The sequence below is a fragment of the Pituophis catenifer genome, unplaced genomic scaffold (assembly GCF_029215685.1).
Source record: "Pituophis catenifer annectens isolate HBS135680 unplaced genomic scaffold, rPitCat1.0.hap2 SCAF_8, whole genome shotgun sequence".
Taxonomy (NCBI): domain Eukaryota; kingdom Metazoa; phylum Chordata; class Lepidosauria; order Squamata; family Colubridae; genus Pituophis; species Pituophis catenifer.
This window is the reverse complement of record NW_027256888.1, coordinates 23,548,318-23,570,552: the sequence shown is the minus strand read 5'-3', so window position 1 is coordinate 23,570,552 and position 22,235 is coordinate 23,548,318. Positions and strand designations below refer to the sequence as shown.

At 42.1% G+C, this 22,235-nt stretch overlaps 1 protein-coding gene across 3 annotated transcripts in view; it reads left to right on the top strand.

Moving 5' to 3' along the window:
* The window catches only part of WDR1 (WD repeat domain 1), a 103,102-nt gene that overhangs the window by 67,970 nt on the left and 12,897 nt on the right, over positions 1 to 22,235 (top strand). The window lies entirely within an intron of this gene.

Below are 22,235 nucleotides of genomic sequence, written 5' to 3'. Positions count from 1 at the left end.
AAATTCTGTGGACATAATATACTTCAGCAAGGCATTCAACAAAGTAGACCACAACCTACTTCTTGGTAAGCTAGAAAAAAGTGGGATAGATAGCATCACCACCAGATGGATTCATAACTGGCTGACAAACCGTACTCAACGAGGTGTCCTTAATGGTACTATGGAGGGAAGTAAGCAATGGGATACCACAAGATTCCATCTTAGGCCCAGTACTCTTCAATATCTTCCTAAACGACTTGGATGAGGGAGTAGAAGGGGAATTTACCAAATTTGCGGGTGATACTAAGCTGGCAGGAATAGCTAACACCCTAGATGATAGGCTCAAGATCCAGATGGATCTTGACAGACTTGAACACTGGGTCCTATCTAACAAAATGAAGATCAATGTAGAGAAAAGTAAAGTTTTACACTTAGGCAAGAAAAACCAAAAGTACACATATAGACTGGGTGAAACCAGGCTTAATAGCAGTAACTGTGAGAAGGATCTTAGGTCTTAGTGGACAACCAGTTAAACATGAGCCAGCAGTGTGCAGCGGCAGTCAAAAAAGCCAATGCAATCCTAAATTGCATTAACAGAGGAATACAATACAATACAATACAATCAAGCTCAAGTGAGATACTAATACCACTCTATAAAGCCTTAGTAAGATGACACCTAGAATGCTGCATCTGGTTTTGGTCATAAAAAAGATGTTGAGATTCTAGAAAAAGTGCAGAGGAGCAACCAAGATGATTAGAGGACTGGAGACTTTAACATATGAAGAACAGTTACAGGAACTGGGCATGGCTAGTCTAAGTGAAGATAAGGACCAGGGGAGACATGATAGCAGTGTTCCAATATTAGAGGGGTTGCCACAGAGAGGAAGGGGTCAAGCTATTTTCCAAGGCACCCAAAGCCAGACAAGGAATAATGGATGGAAACTGATCAACGAGTGATTCAACCGAGAAATAAGAGAAATTTTCTGACAGTGAAAATAATCAACCAATGGAACAGCTTGCCTTCGGAAGTTGTGGGAGCTTCATCATTGGAGGCTTTCAAGAAGAGATTGGATTGCCGAGCTTCCGGCGGTGACGTCAAGCGGTGTGGGCGAGGGAGAATTTGACAGCTCCTGTAAACCCAGCTAATCCTTGTATAGGAGCCCCAAAAGGGCAGTTCCAGACCTGGAGAGTCCGGAACATTAAAGGGGAAGGTTTCAAGCTTCGGACGAGGTGCTAGTGTCCTAGAGTGTGAAGCTGGATCCCTTAAATCTAGCAGGGAAAAATCTGCCTTCTTAGGCAGATCGAAAGCGATGGCAGCCACCTTTGAGAGGAAGTAAAAAGTGATTCCAGCTACAGCGATTGAAGGGGAAGTAAGGAAGAAGAGAGAATTAGTGGGACGGCAGAAAAACAAAGGTGGCATTGAAAAGAGAGTCGCAGAGAATATTTAAAGAGGCGACTACAGAGAAAGGCGCTTGGCAAGAGACGATCGAAAGAAGTTAACAACGTAGCAGAAACAGTAAGCAGAATCAACAAAAGAAAATACAAAGTAATTACCCTGGACTTTCTGGATTGATACAGAGGAGACGGTGGAGAAAAGAGAGAACAATTGTAAAACGGTGACTTTGCTTTAACGGATACTCTTGGTGGGTGATTTTGAAATGATCTATCTGATTTGGTGTTGGAAAGGAGATTTTGGACAGAGCCAGAGAAGTAAGTAAAACAACTTGATACTGTGGATTTATACATAACAAGAATGACAACAAAGTTTGAGACTGTGTAGGACTGGAAATAAGGAAGAATTGGATGGGGGTGTGAAGAGTGGGGGGGCGAATCTGAACTGGACAATCTGATTTAATAAGGAACAGAAGGAGCGGAGGAAGGTGTCTTGAAAAAAAAAACTCTGGCTTTGAATTTGATTTAAGTAATCCTAAGTAACTATTAAGTAGTTACTATTAAGTAATATTTTTGAAAGACTTTTGTAATTGGGAAAAAGGAGGGATCTGTTTTGCAGATCGTATGAGCAAAAATTATAGGCTTTATAGAAAGAAGTAAAATTATAGGCTTTATAGAAAGGAATCAGAATTAAAGGAGATCAGACAGTGGTGAAAAAGGGATTGGTTTAAAAAAATACAGTGAAAAGAGCTTTCCCAATTATTTCGTGTAACCATCTCCTGATCTTACTCCAATATCTTTTCGCTTCCGGGCATGTCCACCATATGTGAAAGAAGGTGCCTTGACCATGGCCACATTTCCAACAATTGGGGTGTATATTAGGATATATCTTTGCTAGCCTGGCCGGGCCTAGATATCATCTATGGAGCATCTTGTAATGGTTTTCCTTGTATGTCGCCGCTCTAGTCAATTTAAGGTTCTTATTCCATGCCTCCTCCCATTCACTAAAATTTATATCTCGTCCAATATTTTTCTCCCATGCGTTTATTTGATTCTTTGTTATATCCTCAGCCTTATCATCATCTAGTAAATAATTATACAATATAGCCAAAATCTTTTTGCCTGTTCCCATCAGGACTTTATCCAACCCATTAGGTCCAAATTCTAAGCCGTATTGTTCTTTGTCTTTCTGGTATCTAGATTTTATTTGTAAGTAGGTCCACCAGTCTAAAATTATTCCTTGCTCTCTCAAGGTATCATTTGATTTGAGATTCCCTCCTTCATCTAAGATATCTTTATACCTGCCCATTTTCTCCATTCCCCATCTATTGGGGTAGATCAGGGCCTCCATCGTAGAGAGCCAACTTGGGACTTTTTTATAATATCTGTGCCTAATCGGGGTCCATGTTTGTATCAATGAATCTCTTATTTTGTGTCTATGAAAATATGTTTTCCTTTTCTTCTCTACGTCCCAAATGTGGGCATGCCACCCTTTTTGTAAATCATGGCCTTCTAGGGTTAAAATCCTTTCATTTTCCAGGGTGGTCCAATCTCTTATCCAAACTAGTTTAGCTGCCCTGTAGTATGTTTCCCAATCGGGGAGCCCAAATCCTCCTATATCTCTTTTGCCCCTTAAAATTTTAATGGAAAACTTCGGCTTCTTCCCCTCCCATATAAATTCTCTGATGATTTTATCTAATTCTAAAAAAAACTTTTTGTCTAAATTCACCGGTATATTTTGAAATAGGAATAATATTTTGGGGAGAATATTCATCTTAATTGCGGCTATCTTGCCCAAAAGTGACAATCTTATTTTCTTCCATCTATCGAGGTCTTGTTTCATTTTTCTAATTAAGGGGATATAGTTGTCCTCTTTTACGGTCGAACATCTTGATGTAATCCAAATTCCTAGGTATTTAATTTTTTTGACAACCTGTAGTCCTAACACTTCTGCTATCTCATTTTGAATTAACACCGGAAATATTTCTCCTGGGAGTAGTAAAGAAGCCATACGGAAAGGAAAAGATCCACTTAATGATCCATATAATTACAGCTGCCAGACTGGCGTATGCACAGTATTGGAAAGAGAAAACCCAACCACCAGAAGAGCTTTTAATTAGGAAAATATTGGAGTGCGCAGAGATGACTAAACTAACCCATGAATTAAATGATGATGAGAAGTCAGATTATTATATTGAGTGGGAAAGGTGGTATAAGTGGATGCATGATAAAATGAAAGAAAGAGTAAAAGGTGTGCTAAACAAAGGTAAAAAGTAATTTGAAATATCACCAGAAATATTTTTTGTATATAGTTAAAACACAGCACATTTGATGTTAATTGAAAATGTCAATATACTTATGTTTTTTAAAAAACTCAATAAAGTTTTTTTTCAAAAAAAATACAGTGAAAAGAGGGGAGAAGAAGCATAACAGTTGATAATTGTTGTTTGAAAGGTACATTTGAAAGAGGTAGCGATTTTCTAACTGAGTACTAACATTGCAAAGTAAAGTAATATCTAAAAAAATATGATATTATGGAGGAATTGGACTAAAAATATAATAACGTCAACAACAACAACAACAATGAAAACGGGGGGAAAAAACCTATAGTAAACACAACTGCAATGCCCTCACCTACAATGCAGCGATCGATTGAATCCATGCTGGGAAAAGAAAAGGATAAGATGGAACCAACTATGAGCAGCATGCAAAATATGCTACAAACAATTCAAGAAACTTTATTGAAATCGCAAGAAAAAATGGCAGATCACCAGGAGGAAGCCAGAAGAAATCACCAAGAAATTAAAGATGAACTAAGAGAGCTAAAGGATGATTTGAAAAGTATGAAAGAGAAGATGGAGAATATTCAACAGACAAGTAGCAGAGAACGAGCATAAAGTAAAAAAAATAGAAGATAAAGTAGAACATTTGGATTTAAAGTTAGAAATGGCAGAACAGAAATTACAACAACAACAACAACAAAAAAAAAACTGGTTGACTCAATTACTTTCCTAGAAATGGAAAAAGCCTCCTTTTTCCTACGCTTCCAGAATGTCACTGAAGAGAGAGAAGAAGATTTGGAAGAGAAAATGTGTGATATAATAGTGGAAATAATACAGAAAGACAAAATAGAAGTAAAAGACTCAATAGATGAAGCATACCGAGTACACAATAACTACATTAGAAGGCACCAATTGCCACGGAAGTACATATCAGATTTTGCAAAAAAAAAAAAAAAAAAAAAACCCAATAAGAAATGAAATATATAAAAAATCAAGGGATGGAAAAATAACGTATAATGGGAAAGAGATTATTATCTTAAAGCAAACCCCACGAAGAGTACGGGATCAAAGACAGTTATATTACTTCCTGACATCCAAATTAATTCAACACAAAGTAATGTTCCACTGGATTATGCTGGAAGGAATCCTTATTACATGGCAAGACAAAAAATTCAAAATCGACACAGTAGAAAAAGCACAGGAGTTCTATAAAAATTACTTAGAAGAAGAACAAGAAAGTAAGGAAGAAATAGAAGATAAAAGTCAGGAGGAGGAACAACAGGAAGAAATAGAAAGAGAGGAAGAACAAAAGAAAGCCCGAGAAAAGGAACGAGAAGAAAGAGAGGGAGCAAAAGGAAGAGTTAAGAGAGAGACAAGAAACACCAAAAGGCAAGGTCAGTAAGAGATGGAAGAAAAAATATCTCTATTCTCAGTGAATATTAACGGCCTAAATGCTCAGAAAAAGAAAGTCCAGATATTTACGAAATTAAAAAAATTAGACATGGATGTGATCTGCCTACAAGAGGTCCATATAAAGAAAGACTTTCAAAAACTATTGGAAAATAAGAAATTAGGAAAACTATATGTGTCACTCTCCCAACAGAAAAAAAGAGGAATAGCAGTGTACATAAAAGAAAGATTAAAATCAGAATTGAAATATGCAGATGATGAGGGAAGAATTCTGATTATCAAATTAGATACTGAAATGAAACAATTCTTATTAGTAGTGATTTATGCCCCAATACAAACCAAAAAGATTTTAATAAAAAATTACACGATAAAGTATTAGAACAAGAAATAGAAAATATATGTATAATAGGAGATCACAACGCGATAGTCGACACTAAAAAAGATTACTGTAGTAATAATAAGAGCAAAAAAAAAAAAAGGAAATATTACCAAAAGAGTTTTTTAATATGATATCTGAATTAGGCTTAAAAGATACGTGGAGAGAAATTAATAAAGAAGAGAGACAATACACATATTATTCCCACCTGCACCAATCGTGGTCCAGGATCGATATGGCCTGGATGATGGTGCAATTGCAATTGGAGATAGGAAAAATAGATATTGGAATAAACGAATGGGCGGACCACAACCCTATAATAATACATTGGAAGGGACAAAAAAAAAATACAAAAGATGGACTCTAAGCCAGTATTTATGTAAGGAGAAAGAATACAAACAACTAGTGGGAAAAGAGATAGAGATCTTCTTAAGTATAAATAAAAAAGAACACACCTCGCCCCAAAATCTTTGGGACACTTTGAAAGCTTACATTAGAAGGGTGTCAATTGCATATACTGCAAAGAGGAACAAACAGAAAAGATATCAACAAAATAAATTACAGGAAGAACTCCAAAAAGTAGAGGAAAAACTATATAAAGATCCGCAAAATAAGAAATTTAAAGAGGAATGGAGAATAATTAAACACAAATTAAATTTGATTACACAGGATAAAATTGCTCTGAAAATAAAGGCAGCGAAACAAAACCATTTTGAGCATGCAAACAAAATAAGTAGATGGTTAGTTTATAAGCTGAAAAAAGAAAAAGAAAAAAGAATGATATAATATTTGAAGAATGAAGAAGGGGAAGTATGTTACAAAACAGAAGAAAAAAAAATAGTACATAACTTCCTCTCTGGACTGTATACTCAGGAACAAAAAAAGGAAACTGAAATTCAGAGATATATAGAGGAAATAAATGTTTGCAAGCTGACAGAGGAACAGAAAGAGACATTGAATAGACCAATCTCCGAAACCGAATTTGGAATGGCAATGAAAAAACAAAAAAATAATAAATCCCCAGGTCCAGATGGATTACCGATAGAACTATATAAAAATATGATAGAACAGACTGGAGAACTTATGTTAGAAATATTTAATGAAATATCGCAAGAGACAAAAACACCCAAATCCTGGTCAGAAGCTCTACTTATATTGATTCATAAGGAGGATTCAGATCCACAACTAATACAAAATTACATACCTATCTCTCTACTGAATTCTGATTATAAATTATTTATGTCAATAATTGCGGATAGACTAAAAGTGATTCTGAACAAACATATACATTTGGACCAAAGTGGTTTCCTCCCAGGACGGCAAATCAAAAATAATACACGGATGATAGTAGATATACTAGAGTATTATGAGGTACACGCAGAGAAACAGTTTTCATTGGTTTTCCTTGATGCGCAAAAGGCCTTTGACAATTTGAACTGGAACTTCATGATACAATTAATACAGAAATTGGACTATGGACAAAAATTTGGACAAATGATTGGGAAAATTTACTCAACACAGACGGCAAAGGCATTGGTTAATCAGGATATGACAAAAGGCTTTGAAATAACAAAAGGAGTAAGACAAGGCTGCCCACTTTCCCCACTTCTTTTTATTCTAACACTGGAGCCATTTTTAAATAAAATTAGGGAAGATAAGGAAATAAAGAGCCTGAGAATTAAAAGTGAGGAGTACAAAGTCCAGGCATATGCAGACGATATGGTCTTTATAATTAAGGAACCTTTAGAATCTGGCTCCAAACTGATTAGAAAAAAAGAAGAATTTGGTGAAGTAGCTGGGTTAAAAATTAATAAGAATAAATCGAAATTACTAACTAAAAATCTTACAAAAAACCAGGAGACAGAATTAGAAAGGATATCCAAGCAACAAAAAAAAATTAAATATTTGGGAATCTGGCTCACGGCAAGAAGTTCCTCAATTAAAAAAGAAAATTATGATAAATTAACTGAGCAAATTAGAAAAGATTTGGAAAACTGGACAAAGTTGCAGATTTCATGGATGGGAAGAGTGGCAGTAATAAAAATGAATATCTTGCCCAAAATTTTATTCCTCTTCCAGACTATTCCAATAAAAATGGGGATTTTTTTTTTTGACTTATTAAATAGATTAACTACAAAATTTATTTGGCAAGGAAAGAAGCCTAGAATTAGGTTAAAAGTATTACAAGATACCAGAGAGAGAGGAGGAGCCGCCCTCCCAGATTGGGAGACCTACTATCAAGCAGCAGGATTAGTTTGGATAAAGGAATGGATGGAATTGGAAAATAAAAGGCTGCTAACATTAGAAGGACATGATCTAACTATAGGGTGGCACTCATATTTGTGGGGAGGAAAACAAAATATTTATGGATACTTTAGAAGACACACAATTAGGAATTCTTTACTAATAATTTGGAATAAAATTAAAAAACAACATTATATACAAATCCCGTCTTGGATTTCCCCATATCCATATCCAAATTTAGTAGACTGGACAAAATTAATTAGATATAAAGACATAATAACCAAGAGGGGTATATTAAAAACTAGAAACGAATTGGAACTGGACTTAGGAAGAGAAGTGCAATGGTGGACATATCTGCAGATAAATTCAAAGTACACAGAGGATATAAAAAAAGATCAAGTTCGACTAGAAGAAACAGAATTAGATAAAATCATACTAGGGAATGATCGAAAACTAATAAGTAGACTATACAAGTTTCTAATTCGGTATAAAATGGAAGAGGAAACAATGAAAGACATGATGATCAAATGGGCACAAAACATTAACCATGTGATAGAACTAGAGAAGTGGGAGAGGATGTGGAAAACGAACATGAAACTAACAATTGCGACGGCATACAAGGAAAACCAGATGAAAATGTTTTATAGATGGCACTTCCCACCGGCCAGAATTGCGAAAATATTCCCCACCAACTCCCCGAAATGTTGGAAATGCAAGACTTGCTACGGAACAATGGTGGACTTGCACGATGGCACAAAAATTCCGGAAGAAAATCAAAACTTGGATAGTAGAAATAACTCAGAACCCAATAGAGAGAAAACCAGAACAATTTCTGTTAGGAATTTCAATAGACAATTATACTAAAGAAATGCAGTACCTTATATTGCATTTATTGACTGCAGCACGTATTGTATACACACAATATTTGTAAATATTGATGTATAGAAAGAGCAGACCGGTGTGTATAGCTGAAAATAAAAGTGATATTTTTCTTTTTTGTGTTATTTTTTGTTGTATGTATATGTTTGATTTTTAATGTTTTTTAATGTGTTTAAAATAAAAAACTTTTTATATAAAAAAAAGAGATTGGACTGTCATTTGTCAGAAATGTAGTAGGGTCTCCTGTTTGGGTGGGGGGTTGGACCAGATGACCTACAAGGTCCCTTCCAACTCTGTTAATCTGTTAAACAAATCTGTAAACCTGAAGAAATAGTGAAATTTCTTCACTTTATTTCATAGGTTAAAATTATTCTGCATTGTTGAAGCAGATTGGACTTTTTGTAGAATTTCCTTTCTCACACAGTCTAAGGAACCTCACAATGAGGTTTGTTTATATTCAAATTTATATGACTGCCCATCTGATGAAAAGTAACCTGCGCATGCGCAAGATGGCAGTTCCCCAAAGTGTCGGCTGAGATCGGGGATGAAAAGAGGAGTGACAGGAAACCGGGGGAGGCTGTTTTTCCACTCTTCGGCCCCCTGCCCGATATGCTGAGCCTCTGGCAGTTCAAATGAGCCGTCCCCGGCAGGAGACGGCTCTTGAATGATCTGGGACAGCGACGAGAGGATTGCATCAGCTGGGCGCCGCTGGGAGGGTGGCGTCGGCCTCTGCAACAGCGCCGCGGCCGTTAGAGTTCTATCGGCCGGATTGGTGCTACCCAGACGCTGTTTGGTTTGCACTTGCCGATCCTGGATTGGGGGGTGCTACAGGCGCTGCGGCTGCTGTAAGATCGCTAGCCCCCCTGGAGGATTTGCTGAGGCTAGGACAGCGGCGTTGCGGGCATTATGGAGGCCTTGTAGATGGCGGAGAGTGCCACACTGAAGGTGACAGGACTATGGCCCAGCAGACTATTCTGCTGGGATTACGTTTAATAGCCCCTGAAAGGCGTGAGGCTGGGAAGATCTGGGCTGTAGTAGCCCAGCGAGGACAGGCTATGACTGTGGGGTGAGTGGACCTGGAGAAGATCTGGGGGGGGGGGTTGGGAGTTGGCCGGAGGGGAAGTGATAACTGTCCATCTTGCTCTTCCCTGGGGTCTCTCCCCCCCATTTTTGAGGCCCCCCCCCCGGACTGCTGCCTGGCTCGGTTTGGCCCGCCTTGTCTACCCATCTTCAGCTGTTTGTTGGGACTTTTGTCATCCTCCTTATTGATCTGCTATCTGATCCCTGGCTTCTCTTCCATCGCGATGTGTTACATCTCATCTTTTTACCCCCTATTGCTGCCTTCATTGGACTTGACGTATTGGACAGAGATATGGAGCCACAGGCTGAAGAGCCATGAGTCCTGGTGGATTGCTGCTGCATCATGCTCCTAGGAACTGTTCTATGACTCTGCTGGCGGTTGTTCTCCGCCTAGCCGCCGTGAGAGGGCGGTTGCGGCCAGTTCCGCTGTACCTATTCGCTGCAGCTTTTTGGTCTCCCCCACCGCTGTGAGAGAGTGGTGGTCATGCCGGCCTGGTTTACTCCTATCTTGTTATCATATCTATCCCTCTTGTTTACCATCTAGTTCCCCTGTCGCTGTCTTCCATCCACCTCTCATGCTTATTCTGGCTTACACTTCGGCGACCCTCCTCGCTCTGCGAGATGCCCCCCTCTCGCAGACATCAAAGACGGTTTTTGGAACCCCGAGTGGTGGCATGCCTCTAAGCGTGGTCTGAGGGGTTTTTTAATTAAGGCTTTTAACCAAATTTTAAGGGGACCCAGGAGGCGGGTGGTGAGGGATGAGCTGGGGGCGGCTCCTACGGTTCAGCAATTGGGCCCGTTGGATGGTTGTGGGGGGAGGGGGGGAGGGGGAGGGAACGAAGAGGCTCGGGGGAGAGGGGGTCTTCCAATCCCTGTGATAGTTGGGAGAGGCAGGGGAGGTGAGGGGGGGGCTTGGAGAGCGCCCCCGCTTTGTTCAAGCGGTGGCGCTCTCCTGCCCCCTCAGCTCATCCTGCTCCCCCGAGGGCGACGGAGTGCAGAGCCCTGGACTCCGGCTGGTATACTTGAATGCCAGGTCCGTGGTGAACAAGGCCCTCCTCGTTCGAGCTCTTATTGACAGGGAGGACGCGGACCTGGCTTGTATCACTGAGACCTGGTCGGGGCCGGAAGGTGGTGTTCCTCTCATGGATTTATGTCCTCCAGGTTTCCAAATACTACACCAGCCGCGACTCCAGGGGAGGGGCGGAGGAGTGGCGGTAGTTATTAAGGAAAGTCTTAGTCCTAGGGAGGTCACTGTTCCTCAGATAGGCGGGTATGAATCCCTTCTTTTGAAATGGGACCCTGGAGTTCAGACAGGGCTGTTGGTCACGTACCTCTCCCACAGCTGCGTGGCCTCAGCCCGCACTACTAGATGTCCTGGCCGAATTGGCAGTGGAACTCCCCAAACTTCTGGTTGTGGGAGACTTCAACCTGCTGTCGGCTGGTGAGACATCTGAGTCGGTGCGGGAGTTCATGGCCTCCATGACAGCCATGGACCTAACTCAGATTGTACAGGGCCCAACCCATATTGGAGGACACACACTCGACCTGATTTTTCTCTCTGGACAGTAGATAAATGATCATGGGGAGGGGACTTTATCTATCGACCTTTTGTCATGGACCGATCATTCCCTCCTCAGGCTGGACTTTCCCACCGCCATCCCCCGCCGCAGAGGTGTGGAGCCGGTAAGATGGTTCCGCCCCAGGCGCCTGATGGAACCCAAAAGGTTCCTGAGGGAGCTTGGGTCATTTCCCGCCTCCTTAGCCCATGATTCATCTGAGGCCCTTGTCGCGGCCTGGGAACAGGCTGCGGTGGGGGCCCTGGATCGAATTGCACCTTTGCGGCCTCTGATCCGACGCAGATCCTGGGTGGCTCCATGGTTCATCGCGGAGCTCAGGGAAATGAAGCATCGGAAAAGACGCCTGGAGGGTGGTTGGAGGTCCTCCCGATCCGAGTCTGACCGAACACAACTAAGAACCCATATTAGGTCTTATCTTGTGGCGATGGAAGTGGCGAAATGTAATTATTTCGCCACTCTCATTGCATCTGCAAAAAACCACCCAGCAGCCCTGGTTAGAGTCACCCACTCCCTCCTTAATCAGGGAGTGAGGGAGGACCCCTTGCAGGGCCAAGCTGAGGATTTTGCACAGTTTCTGCAAGATAAAGTCACTCAGATTCGGACCGGGTTGGACTCTGACTGGACAGAGTCCACTGAGGAGACTGGGGCTAGTCTTGATGGGGACATCTGGGTTGAATTTGAGCCTGTTTCGTTGGATGACATGGACAGGATTATGGGTAGGCTGGGGTCCTCCACGTGTTTATTGGACCCTTGTCCCTCCTGGCTAGTTTCTGCAGCCAGAGAGGTGACTGGAGACTGGATCCAGGCTGTTGTCAATGCTTCGTTAAAGGAAGGGGTCTTCCCTGCTGCACTCAAAGAGGCAGTGGTTCGACCCCTCCTTAAGAAGCCTTGCCTGGATCCTGACGTTCTTAACTATTGTCCAGTCTCCAACCTTCACTTTTTAGCGAAGATTGTTGAGTCTGTGGTGGCGCAGCAATTCCCTCAATTCCTGGAGGAAACAGACTACCTCGATCCTTACCAATCTGGTTTCAGGCGTGGTCACAGCACGGAAACGGCATTGGTCGCCCTAGTAAATGATCTCTGGCGGGCCAGGGATGGGGGTTGCTCCTCCATCCTGGTCCTTCTTGACCTCTCAGTGGCTTTCGATACCATCGACCATGGTATCCTGCTGCAGCGGCTCGGGGGGATAGGAGGCACTGTTTTACAGTGGTTCTCCTCCTACCTCTCTGATCGTTTGCAGTCTGTTTGGGCAGGGGGTCAGGGATCCTCCCAGAGGCCCCTCACTTGTGGGGTGCCTCAGGGATCGGTTCTCTCCCCTCTTTAACATCTACATGAAACCGCTGGGTGAGATCATTCGTGGTTTTGGGGTGAGGTATCATCAATATGCTGATGATACCCAGCTTTACATCTCCACCCTTGATCACCCTAGGGATGCCCTTTCCGTGATGTCCCACTGCCTGGAAGCGGTGCGGGTTTGGATGGGGAGGAACAGGCTCAGACTCAACCCTTCCAAGACTGAGTGGCTGTGGATGCCGGCATCCCGGGATCTGGAGGTTCCATCTTTAGTGATCGGGGGAGAGACCCTTACTCCCTCCGATAGGGTTCGCAACGGGTGTCCTCCTGGATTCTCGGCTGTCCTTGGATGACCATCTGACGGCCATAACCAGGGGGGCCTTCGCACAGGTGCGTCTTTGTCAGGATGGGGTAGAGGGTTGCCCCCGAACCGTGAACCAGCTCACGAGCAAACACACTAGGACTGAAATAAAATTATATACTTGTATAAAAATATACTTTACTTCAAAATGTTTAAAAAACACTATATCTTTAAAAAGGCACATTAATAACAAAGTCTTATCTTGGTTAAATGAAGCCAAGCCATCTCCCTAAATTCCTCTCCACAATACCGAAACAGTCCATAAGAAAAAACTAACATGACATTAAACAGCTTCGGTGTCGATACATCATTGAGGTGGTAGAAGGGCAGCAGCGTAGGCTTCACAGCTAAAAGTCACCTGTGAAAAACAATTCAATCAGCAAACGTGGCTTGAAGCTCCTGGGAGGGAAACTGTCCAGCAGCAACAGTTCAGATGTTGGCTTGCATGCTTCAGCTCAGCAAAAGGAAAGCCATAATTGGAGACTTCAAAAGGCTCCCAGCTATCTCGACTCAAAGTTGCAGCTGGCTCCGTGGGAGTATCTCTACACAGCTCTTCGGCACCTCTTCTGCTGCTATCTCTGCTGCAGCCATCAGGACTCCTTATCTGAGTTCTCCTCCCTTCTGCAGCTCTGCTTTGGGCTCTGCATCCAGGTGCTTCAGCACTGGCTCGGCATCTAGGCCTAAACAGCGTCTAGGCCCAAATAGCAAGCAGAAAGGTCCGTGCTTATATGGGGAGTTAACCTGCAATTAACTAGGGCGGGGAAGGCTTGCAGTTAATTGCAAACAGGAGATGGCTTGATTGGATCCATACTGTTTGTGACTGATCAAGTAGCCACAGCAATTCTGAAAACACTCATGACAGTCTTGTGCGCCAGTTGCGCCCTTTTCTAGACTGGGATGCCCTCGCTACGGTCACTCACACCCTCGTTACCTCTAGGTTGGACTACTGTAACACCCTCTACATGGGGCTGCCCTTGGGATGCGTCCGGAGGCTCCAGCTAGTCCAGAATGCAGCCGCGCGGGTAATTACGGGGGCTTCTCGATACTCCCGTGTAACACCTCTCCTGCGTGAGCTGCACTGGCTGCTGGTGGCGTTCCGGATTCGTTTTAAGGTGCTGGTGCTTACCTATAAAGCCCTTCATGGCTTAGGTCCGGCGTACTTGCAGGACCATCTCCTGCTGCTCTCTCATCGTCCGGTGCACTCTCACAGAGTGGGCCTCCTCAGGGTGCCGTCGGCCAAACAATGTCGGCTGACGGCCCCCAGGGGGAGAGTGTTCTCTGTGGGAGCCCTGACTCTCTGGAATGGATTGCCCACCAAGCTCAGGACAGCCCCTGACCTCCTTTCCTTCTGTCGCGAGCTGAAGACGTGGCTCTTCCGTCAACTCAACTGAGCCGTTTGGGTGTACACTGTTATAATTTTAAACTTTTAATTGGGCTGTTGATTTTAATTTTATTTTATTGTGATTTGTATTGGAAATTGTCATTTTGTAAGCCGCCTTGAGTCCCTCGGGAGAAAGGCAGCATATAAATCGCAATAATAAATAAATAAATAAATAACTACAGTTATAGTCTAGAGTAGTGATGGTAACCTTTTTGCTGTCGCGTGCCAAAAGTGGGAGTGCGGGGAGGTCGTGCCCACACCCATAATTCAAGGCGCCCTGCCCCCCACGCATGTGCCCCCGACCCCTCGGCGCTCCTCTCACTTTTGGCACACAATGGGCCCGGTAGGCCTTTTTTTCGCCCTCCCCAGTGTCCAGAGGCTTTCTAGGAGCCTGGGGAGGGCAAAAACGGCCTTCCCCAACCCCCCAGAAGCCCTCCAGAGACTGGAAACAGCTGGTTTCCTGACTTCCGGTGGGAGCAGAAGACCTGTTTTTCACTCTCCCCAGGCTCCAGAGGCTTTCTAGGATGTGATGTGATCTTGCCTAGCTTCACCTGCTGCTTTCTGTCTGTTAAGAAGCTTATGATCCATTTACAAGTGTGATCAGGTACAGCTAGCTGATCTGTTCTGTTATGTTCTGTTCTATTCAGAAGAATATCTGGAATGATGGTATTGAATGCTGATCTGAAGTCTACAAAGAGCACCCTCGCATAGGTCTTTGGAGATTCAAGATGTTGTAGGATGTAGTGCAGAGTCATATTAACAGCATCATCTGTCGATCTATTTGCTTGGTAGGCAAATTGTAAGGGGTCTAACAGCAAATCTGTGATGGTTTTCAGGTGGGCCAGCACTAGCCTTTCAAAGGTTTTCATAACTACAGATGTTAGAATAACTGATCTGAAGTCATTCAGTTCCTTGATGGAAGGTTTCTTCAGCATTGGGATGATAGTAGAGCATTTGAAGCAAGAAGGAACATAGCACATCTCTAGTGATGTATTAAAGATGCGGGTGAAGATGGGGGCCAGTTGGTCAGCACAAGCTTTTAAGCAAGAAGGAGTTATCTTGTTTGGGCCTGGTGCTTTTCCTGGCTTTTGTCTGTGAAATAGACCTTGCACCTCATTTTCTGTAATCGCCAGAGGTAGTGGGATGGGGTCAGGAGGCTTGGCTGTTGTTGGCGTGTCTGAGATAGGGACTGTGGAGATATGTGGCGGTAGTTTTCTCTCAAACCAACAGTAAAACTCATTCAGGTCATCTGCCAGTTGTTGATTTCCTTCAGCATGGGAAGGAGGTTTGCTGTAACTGGTGATATTTTTAAGAGTTTTCTACATGTTTGCTGGTTCATTTATTGAGAACAGATTCCTTAGCTTTTAAGAGTAGCTTCTTTTTGTTGCTCTGATCTCCCTTGTTAATATGTTTCTGGTCTGATTGTACAGCATTCTGTCGCCTTTTCTGTAGGCTTCCTCTTTGGTACAACATAGCTGCTTAAGTTTAGCTGTGAACCAAGGTTTATTGTTATTGTATATTTGCAGGTTTCTGGTTGGCACACATAGGTCTTCACAAAAACTGACATATGATGTTACAGTATCTGTGAGTTCATCCAAGACTGCAGAGGTATCTTCGCAAACATTCCAATCAGTGCAGTCAAGGCAAGCTGTAGCTTTAGCATTGCCTCCTCAGTCCAAGTCCTCATTGATTTAATTGTTGGTTTCATGGTTTTAAGTCTTTGTCTGTAGGCAGACAAGTTTAAGGTGTGCAAAGGATATAGCCATAGTTGTCTCCTGCTCTTCAGGTAGGAGGTAGGAGATATCAGTCTCATAAGACTCCATGTTATGAACCACTTCTGTATGTGACAGTGCAAAGAGTCAGATGGAATATTTCTGACATTAGATGGCTTTCAAACCCATAGTCTGAATCTCTTTCAGGAAGAAGGGGACAATTGCAAAACAGTTACTTCCCTTCTCAACTCTCAGTCCTTCTCTTCATAATTAATATGTTCAAACTTCTCCCGGATAACTGTGCAAGATGCATCTTTGGTCATCTTAGTAGGACCTACCCAGCTGTCATCCAAGTTCAAGTGGATTTGAGGAATTTTATTCTCTAGATGTCTTGAAAACTTGCAAAGACCCAGATTGTGTTCCAACCCATCCTTCCCTGTAATGGTTGCAGGTAATTTTAAAGATGGTTGCTGAATATGTGGATTCAATAAAAAAGGAAAATATTGCTGTTCTCTTATCAGCCCCATGTAGGCCTCTTTTACTGTCTCTGGCCATATTTGCTTCTTGAGTTCTGGCAGTATTTTCCTAGGCATCTCCTCTGTTGCTTCATGTCTTGTAGCTTCTTGGTAAATGAAACTCCTCTGGGTTGTCAGAGTTTAACAGTTTTGCACTGCTAAAGTGCAATTTTATTGATAGCTGCCACTGTCTCAAGATTCCAACTGGTTACTCAATAGAACTGTGCACAAGGGCCTTGTAAAACTCATTAAGCATCCTCTGGAAGATCCTCAAGAGAGATCTAGGGTGGATTTATCAAATAAATCTATTTTTCTTGCAAGCACTGGGAACTTTGTGCTGAATTTTTATTTTACCCACAAAGAAATAAAGAGAGACTAGTATAGATCTATTTCAAACTATTTGGCCCTCATCAGCTAGCCATACGCTTTCTGGGATTCGAACCCGGGTTAGACTCCCAGAAAGGGTATGGCTAGCTGATGAGAGCTAAATAGCTTGAAATAGAACTCCCTTTATTTCTTTATTGGTAAAATAAAAATTTAACACAAAAATAGTTGTCGCGAAAGTGACTGCCTGCAAAGGCTCATGGATTGGGGCTGAAAAGTGAAAGCGGAAGTAGTATGCTCTGTCCCACATTTGGGTAGACCAGGTTGCCCTGATAAAAAACATTTATTGGGAACTTTGTTTGCTTTGAAGCAATCAAAAGAGTGATCTGACTTAAAAAAAAACAAATGTTAATACTTTCCACTCTTAGATCATATCAAATCTTCTCCAAGACAGTGTGGTGGAATGTAGTGAGGTGTCACAGGATGGTGACAGGTGGTCTTTCTCAGAAGGCAAAGAAACAATGGTGCTTAGAATGTCTGATAGGCAGGAAGAAAGGAAGATTGGTCCTTCCCTCGCAGTTCACAGAATATATCTATCATTATTGCAGACAATTGCTTCATTTGTCAAAATTGTCAAAATTCTATTTCTAAATGAAAAATAGTAAAGGAATTATTCAGAAAAAACTCCATATATTGTTCTTGCTTCTCTGGGCTTGACAAAGAGTTAGGTTTAATGTGGGTCTTTCACGACCAGGAACATACCTTTCCTTATGGAAAAGCAAAAGTTATTCAAAACAACACCATAAATCAAAGAGAAAAGAAAAAACAAAACAGATAAAGTCTAGCAGGGGGTTAAAATAAATCAGCATTCAACCAGCCAGTCAATTTTTAAAGGTAAATACCAAAGTGAAACAGGTGCTTTAATAACCAAGTTAAACCCAAGCATGCTTAAGAAAATGAACTGCTGAGAGAAAAGATAAGATAACCAGTGATTTTCCTACTCTTCCAGCAGGGAATTGACATCTTCAGGATTCTTCTTCTGGGAGGGGGGGTGGTTCCCATGGTCATCCAAAAATCATCTTGGGTCATTTCTAAGTGATTCCATTCAAATCCAGGAAGCAGCACTGCCAAAGAACCAAAACCAGCAGATCTTCGGCAGGAGAAAGAAAAGTTCCTATCGTTCAGCAGCCATCTTGGGGGAAGAGCCCCAAGTTACTTCTGAACCACTCAAGGTGGTTAAATCTATATTTGGGAGGTTAAATTTCCCAAATATAAAATTGGGGATATTCCACTAACCCACTAATAAGTTCCAGCAACTCCAGAGAGGGATGCTGCTGTGCAGTAGCACCATTTGTCTCAATCTCCTGTCCTTAAACTTAGTAGTAGAGCCTCACACTCAGTTATTTGTGGATTTCTGCCTATGGTCCTCCTGCCCAAAACCTCTGGCATAACAATGGCTACAGTACTTTTCATACCTTGGGTTCATGGCTGATGCCAAATCGAGAACTCAAATTGGCATATTTCATGACTTCATTTGTCCAGGGCTCAGTTAGTTGCATATCCACATCAACTCCCTCTTCCATAATTAAATCATGAGAAAGCTTTACTGTAAGTAAGCCTGGCATTAAATACTACATACAGGGTCTCTGAATATGTGATAACCTGGCTTGCCAGTAGCTGAAGTAGGGAATAGTCTTAGAAAACCAGGTCTGCTTCCTCATAGGTAGCTTGTCTCTGTTGCCTATGATATCTCTCTCTAATCTTTACTATTGTTTTTCAAAATCTATTATCCTAAGCTCTGTCTCCCTTACGAATAACAATTCCTACTATCTACCTCATATCACACATCTTCTTCATGACCATATCCTAGGGCTGTGATGGCGAACCTATGGCACGTGTGCCCAAAGTGGTACATGAAGCCATGTCAGCCGGCATGCGCGGCCTTGCCTGTTTGTCTTCTGGGTTTCTGGCATGCATGCACACGTGATGATCAGCTGTCCTTCACGGGTGGCAGTGCCAAAAACTGGTGCGTGCATACGCGCCGACCAGCTGATTGTCGGGTACACATGTGCGCCAGAATCTAGAAGTTTGGCTTTTCCTGAGCAGAATCCCTTTGTGCACGTGTCAGTGCCGAAAACTGGCCTGCACATGTACGCTAGCCAGCTGATCGTCGGCTGCACATGCGCACCAGAACCCAGAAGTTAAGCTTTTCCAGAGCACAATCCCTTCATGCGCACGGTAGTAGCGAAAACTGGCCTGCACATGCACGCTAGCTGATCGTCGGGCGCACATGGGCGCTAGAACCCGGAGGTTCATCTTTTCCAGAGCACAGCTCTGACGAGCATGCATGTGCAATGTTTTCATGTGACCTTTTCAGCACTCAGTGCCGAAAAAGTTTGCCATCACTGTCCTAGGGTGTTTTACTTGCCAAGCACTTGGCTGCTACTCAAACAACTGTGTCAATAGTTTAATATAACATAATAAAATCAATATAATATACACTGATATATATTAATATGTAATAAGGTAGCAGTTTCAATAACAAAATTAAAGAAAAATTGGGGAAAATAAAACTATTCAACTTATAGTCACTTCAAAAATATCATATGGTACATTGTAATCAGATATTTATTTTTATTTATATACATAATTTTTATTAGAGAAAAGTATTATTACAAATTATCATAACATATATGCCAAAAAATAACATTGCTTCATCATCTAATTTATTTATTTATTTATTTATTTTTCATATTTGTATACCGCCCTACTCCCGAAGGACTCAGGGCGGTGAACAGCCATAATAAATACAAATACATATAGAAAGTTAATAGAATATTAATTAATATTATTAATTATTATTAATTAATAAAATTAATAGAAAATATTATCTTTTTCAGGACAGATATATTATGAATCAAAAGCCAATTAAATTTCTCAGTATTATTCTTTTAACTACCCTCATGCACAATGTCACCTCACAGATACATTTCAAACTTTTGGTATATAATTCAATATCACATTAACATCTTTAACATTTAAAGATTTTCCCATAAATCTATTTATATAAACACTATTTCAGAACAGTGTCAAAAAAAATCACCAAAGCATATCATATATCATATTTTTCGGAGTTTAAGATGCACCTTTTTACCCCCCCAAAAGAGGATGAAAATCTGGCTCCGTCTTATACACTGAATGTTGTATCAGCCTTAACTGGAGAGAGGGAGTTGGTGCGGTGGTGGCAATGGCGTCAACAGCAACAACGGTGGCAACAAGTAGCTGATTGGCGGTATTCTGGGATCCAACTGCCAATCAGAGCGGTGAAAAGCAAACGGTTCTGAGAACCGTTTGCTATAAATTGACGAGAATTGCCCCCTCGCCACCGGACCTGCTCCTGACCTGCCGCTGCCCGCCTGAGCTGCCCCCCACCATCGCCGCCACTGCTCGCTGAAGCCTGCCGCCGCCTGAGGAGTCACCTATGGAGCCACCCACCCCGTTACTGTTGCTGCTCGCTGAAGCCTGCCACCGCCTGCAGAGCCGCCCACCCCGTCACCGCTGCTGCTCGCTGAAGCCTGTTGCCACCTGAGGAGCCACCTGCGGAGCCGCCTGACAGGTAAGCACATGACTGGAGGAGGAATTCTGGAAGTCTTAAAGCTGTCAAGTTTGAAGATCCCTGCGTTAGGGGTTAAGGTTAGCACCTGTTTATAATGGGTTTGGGTTAGGGTTAGCACCTGTTTATAATGGGTTAGGGTTAAGGTTAGCACCTATTTATAATGGGTTAGGGTTAGGGTTAGGGTTAGGGCTAGGGAGGAAACGAATCACCAATGTCCTAAAATTCTCAGCTTGCTATTGTTACCGTAGTTTAGGGCAGGGGCATAATGAGCTAGTGTGTGTGTATGAATTTACCTTTACTACCGGTTCTTGCGAACCGGTCCGAACTGGGGGCAGCCCACCACTGATATGAATGTATGAACATGGTTTCAGCTACAGTGCTCTGCATTGTTATAAAGGACACAATGTTGTTCTTTCTTGCAGAAAAATGTCAAAGCCAAGAAGGCAAGCAAAATCTCTTTCAAGCTGGAAGTCATGAAATATGCTCAGGAGCATGGAAACAGAGCAGTGGAGAAACATTTTGGACCACTTCCAACTGAAAAAATGATAACAGAGTGGAGAAAACAGGTGGAACAGTTGCAAAAAGTAAAGGATAAAAAGCAAGCACAACTTTTGTGAGCATCCTGCAAAGTGGCCATAGTTAGGGGAGGACATGAGAGACTGGATCACAGGTTACCGGAACAGTGGCTTCATGATCACCACAAAAATGGTGATGTATGAAGCCAAACGCATTGCTAGACAGAAAGGCTTTCAGGATTTTACTGGATCACCATTGTGGTGCTTCAGATTTATGAGACGATATGGTCTTGCTATGCACACAAAACTAGAATTGCGCAAAGAATGCCAAAAAAGTATAAATGTAAGATTCTGTCTTTTCATACTTTTGTGATAGACTCCAGGAAGAAAAATAATTTTGAAATTGGCGAGATTGGGAATATGGATGAAGTCCCGTTAAGCTTTGATGTGCCATTGAATAGGACTGTTGATGTGAATGGTGCCAAAACCGTAACCGTGAAAACCTCAGGACATGAGAAAACACATTACACGGTTGTATTGTCTTGCTGTGCAGATGGCACCAAATTGCCACCGATGTTCATATTCAAAAGAAAAACCTTCCCAAAGGAAGTGATTCCAAAAGGTATTGTGCATGTCCGTGAGAAAGGATGGATGGATGAACATGGAATTAAAGGATGGATTGAAAGAGTGTGGTCCAAACATCCTGGAGGGCTTCTGAAAAAAAAACAGCTTTATTAATGCTCAACCAGTTTAGAGCACTTATTAGTGAAACCACAAAGAAAAGATTCAAAGAAGTGTAATTCCTGGGGGGTCTTACCAGCCAGTTGCAACCTCTTGATGTTTCCATCAACAAGCCATTCAAAGTCTACATGCGAGAAGAGTAGAACAAATGGATGGCTGCTGGTAATCATGATCTGACACCCACTGGACGAATGAGGAGGCCCACTATCACTCAAGTTTGTGAATGGGTGAAACATCATGGAACTCAGTGAAGGCTGAAATTGTTACACTTCAAAAAATGTGGCATTAGCAATGCCTTAAATGGAACTGAAGATGATAGCATATATGAAGATAGTGAAGAAAGTGATTGAGCATCTGAGCTTCCTAAACTCTGACACCAGCGACGATGATGAGTTCTTGGGGTTTCCAGAAAATTAGAGGAGTGCTTGAACCTTAAAGTCTCTCCTCATTTGTTAATGACAGTGATGATGGTTCTTAATACCGCTGTTGACTTTACATGGTTGTAAAAAGTGTACATCGTTGTAAAAAGTATACATGGTTGTAAAAATTATTCTGCTA